The following is a 4,680-nucleotide window of genomic DNA, read 5'->3' on the forward strand; positions in this document are numbered from 1 at the left end:
GCCGGCCGGCGGGCGGGCGACGATGCCGAACTTCTGCGCGGCCCCCAACTGCACGCGGAAGAGCACGCAGTCGGACCTGGCCTTCTTCAGGTTTCCGCGGGATCCGGCCAGGTACGCGCGGCGCGGCGCCGGCTCCCGGCCCACTTGCTCGGGAGGGTGTGGGGGCCCCAGCCTCGGGGCGCAGCGGCCGGCGGGGACCTGGGAGCACGTGCGGCGGGGGTTCGGGCAGAGGCGGCCGGGGTGGGCGCGCGCCCTAGCTGGGCGCCCTGTGGCCGCGGGGAATTCGTTTTCCTCTCCGGGCTTTGGTTTTCTTAGCTGTCAAAGGGGGACTTGGACTGTGGTCCTGCTCACCCGGGCACTTCTTTCTCTCTGCCACCCCCTGTCCGGAGACATTGCCTGTCACTGGCTGCCCGGACTCCTGCCGACTTGTTTGATCTCAAGTCCGGCCACAGTCCGGCCACAGTCGTTCCCTCCTTCGGACTTGTCGTTGCTCAGTGTTCACATGCAAGCTTTGACCGTTACTCATCTCTGCTTCGGTTGTTGTGAGAACCGCGGGGGATACACGTGGGAGCGTGGGAACTGGTATTTGAAACCTCTTCTTTGAGGTAACCCACAAGCTGACTTGTGTTTAGGGAGTAATAGCGTAAGGGCTGATCGAAAGGCTCTCCTGTTGGTTCAGTCATTTAGAAGCAGTGCATACCTACTATGTGTTGAGTACTGATGTTAAGTGCCGGGAATTTAGAAGTGACTGAGACTGTCACAGCTTGTGCAAAGTGCATAAACCCGTTAAGAAGGACAGAAAGATGCTGCTCCTTATTCAACAAATACTTAAGGCCTGTTATGTGCTAGAAATTGTTTTGAGCTCTGGTGGATAAAATGAACAAATGAAAGTCTCTACCCAAAGGAGATAACGTTCTTGCAGAGGTTGGGGAGATAGACAAAATATATACAGTATTGTGTCACGTAGTGATAAATACCATAGAGACAAATAAAACAAAGGTTGAAGGAGAATAAATAGGGTCAGGAGAGGCACAATAGCTTTTTAAGATAGATGACTAGAGAAGGCCTCACTAAGGAGGTGAATTTGAGCAGAGAACTGAAGTAGGTGAGGGATCCAGCCATGCTATCTTGGAGAAGAACATTCCAGACTCTGGAAATAGCACAAAGACAAGGAATGCTTATTGATGGGACTAAAAAGCGTGTTTATGGAGGGACAGATTGCACAGGAAATCATGGTGCATCAAAAGCATTCTTGTATTTGTTCTGAGTAACATTTATGAATTAGAACAGAAAGATTTCTACTTTAACAGGACAACTGAGTGCTGAAGGGAAACTAAGGTGAGAAACCAAAAAGATCAAATAAAAGCCTTTTCAGTAATCCAGATTAGTAGAGGTAAAAGTGGTAAATTGTTGTATTAAGATAAAGTGAAGGTGAATCCAGTAAGATTTGCTGATGGCTTAGATGTCAGTCCTGAGAGAAAAGGGACTTGAGGATGACTCCTGAGATGGTTAACCTCAGCATTTACTGATATGTAAAAGACTACAAAAATAGTTTGGTGGGAGGATGTTAAAAATTTGAAGTGTGAAATGTGAGAGTACTAATAGAAGTTTAGGAATAGATGTTGGTCTTGGTAGCATATACTGAAATAAGCAAAAAAAGAAACTCAAAATGGCTTATACCTAGTTAAATAACTATAAAGACTATAACTATTTAAACTTTTAGAAGAAAAAAACAGACCTAAATCATGATGGGATTTGGCAGATTCTTAGATGTGAAGCCAAAAACACATGCAGTAAAAGGTAAATTGGATAAATTGGACATCCAGAGTTAAAATTTTATGTATCAAACGTTACCGGAAAGTGGAATGAAGGAAGATGTGTGCAAATAATACACCTAATGGGGGCCTGTCCTTATATCCAAATTATATGAAGAACTTTTATAATTATAATTCAGCAACAAAAAGATAACTCAAAATGGGTAAAGGACTTGAATAAGTATATCTCCAAAGAGATACAAATAGCTAACAAGAATAGAAGTTAATATACTCATTATTAGGAAAGTTCACATCAAAATCACAGTAGTTAACAGGTAAATGTAAAATTACCATGTCATCTACCAATTCCATTCCTAGTACATGAATGGATGAACAAGATGTATGTGAACACAGTGGTATATTATTTTGCAGTAAAAAGGAATGCAGTACCAATACATGCTACAAAATGGGTGAACTTCACATATGCTAAGCAGAAATCAGATCCACCAATGATATTATGGGCTTCTGTACTCTTTTAGAATATTTTGCTGAGTTTACACACCTATAATATTCAACAATGGAACTTAAATTGGGGTATAACTATGAATGTCCATTTTGTATCTGTGTATTCAAAGTGGTTGGGATAGATATATAGTTGCATTCTCTTAATGAATAGAATGATTTTTTCTAATGGTGTTTGTAAGTAGGATCACAAGTCTGCATCTTGTACAGCAATTAACCACTGAGAAGAATGTATGCAGTGTATTATTTGTTGAAACTGTACTTTCGATTTGATTTGAAACTGTCTCATTGCTATATGTTTATCAATAAAACTTTGAAAAGAAAAAAAAAGAAATCAGATCCAAAAGATCATATATTGTATGATTCCCCATTTATAGTATATGAAACATCCAGAGTACGTCAGTCCATAGAGAGAAAAATTGGTGGTTGCCAGAGGCTGGAGGAAAGAAGGAATGGGAAACAACTGATTAGTGGATACGGGTCATCTCTGTCCATATGCAGTTAGACATTCTTTTTATTACACTCAGGGAAGTATAGTGTCTTGGGACTTACATCTCAAATGTGGAAGAAGTTTTTAGATTTAGTTTAATTGGCCTTGAAATGCTGGAATTCCCTCAATAGCAGTGGCTTTTAAACTCTTTTGGGGGGGGGCACTGTCCCCTTTGAGAATTTTAAGAGCCCCATTAAAATATCCTTATTGAGATATTGGTATCCTTGAGATATTCACATGCTGTAAAATTCATGCATCTGTAAGTGGTTTCTGGTGTGTTGCAATTTTTTTTTGCATTCTTTTAAGTTTTGATAAAAAGTTTTGATAAGGGGCTGGAGAGATGGCTCAGTGGTCTAAAGCACCTACTTGGAACAAGCTTGGCAAAGCACAGGGACCGCGGTTCAATCCCCCAGCACCACATGCCAGCCAGCCGCGCCCCCTGGTGGGCTGAGCTGGCCACACACACACACACACACACACACACACACACAATAAATGTTAAAATAAAAAAAATTGTTTTTAAAAAGTTTTGATAAAGTGTATGTAACAAAATTGGTCATGTTAACTACTTACAGTGTTTATTTTTGTTATTCTAGAGATTAAACTCAGAGCCTTTTGCATGTCAGGCAGCATACTCTACCACTGAGCTGCACTCCAACCATTAATTAACCATTTTTAAGTGTGACATTAGTTACAGTAATAATGTTATGCTCCCTCTTGCCACTGTTTTCAAAACTTTTCCATTATGCCAAAAACTCTAACCATGAAACAGTAATTTTCTATTCCCCTACCCATAGTTTCTGGTAAACTAACCCACTTTCAGTCTCTCTGACTTAATTTGCCTGTTCTTAGGCATCTCATCTAAGTGAGTTGCTATTAGTATCAGAAACCTGTTTCAGCTTATTGCGATAATAAAAATAGTATTCGATGTGCAAGGTGTCCAAAGATTAAGAATTAAAAAACAAACTTAAAGGTAGCAAGATGGGAAATTATAGTGAGAGTTTTATATTTAGTATTTGGATTTTGAAATAGGAAATGTTTGTAATCAAAATGTACAACTGTGCAAAAATATTCTGGACAACTTACGTACGCATCATTACTGAGTTATACTTTTTGGTTGAATAAAATGTTGCACAATTTAATTACGTGATTTTACTTTAGGTTTGAAATCAATATGTTGGTATTTTACATATTTAGAGTGAAGGGAATGAAGTGTCAATGTGGGAAACAGTTGTGTTAAGATACAAGAAAATGTTATGTAATTATAACATGAATATATTTTCAAATTTGTAGCACTTTTTATTCATGACAGAATTTTTATTCTTAGAAACTTGGAATGAGGGAAAGATCTATTTGTGGCCTTGAGCAAATTAGTTAACCTTTAAGTTCCTTGGAGGTACATGTGCATAAGAGGGATAATAATAGTACTCACCTTTGGAAAAGACTTAGAATAGTATGTGGCTTAGAATAAGTATTATTATTTGTTTTTCTGTAAATCTTTACCAAGAGGATATGGACATTTTATCTTGTTCATATCTTCAACATTTTCTGTGTATTAGATTGTGTAGATACATTCCATACATTCATAGTTTGCAGTCTAGTTTGTGTGTTGATAGTAAGGCAAATGAGTATAGCCTTAATGTTTCTACAAGAAACTTAAATTTATAGAACTTCTACTGCAAATTTTCAGCAACATGTTGTTTCATTTGCTTAAGTTGAAATACTGAAGGAAATTTTATGTGGTTGACCTTGTGGGTTGTTCAGCTTTTTACTTGTAGTGCTTTCGGTTGAGTCCTCTCTGGTGCTAAGATGTCCGGTTGGAAGACCTAGGTTTAAGTTGTAGTTTTGCTGCTGGTTTTGAACATGACTTTGAGCAAGTTACTTGCTGTGTGTGTGTGTGTGTGTGTGTGTGTG

Source organism: Octodon degus, unplaced genomic scaffold (assembly GCF_000260255.1).
Source record: "Octodon degus isolate 3935 unplaced genomic scaffold, OctDeg1.0 scaffold00049, whole genome shotgun sequence".
NCBI classification, from domain to species: domain Eukaryota; kingdom Metazoa; phylum Chordata; class Mammalia; order Rodentia; family Octodontidae; genus Octodon; species Octodon degus.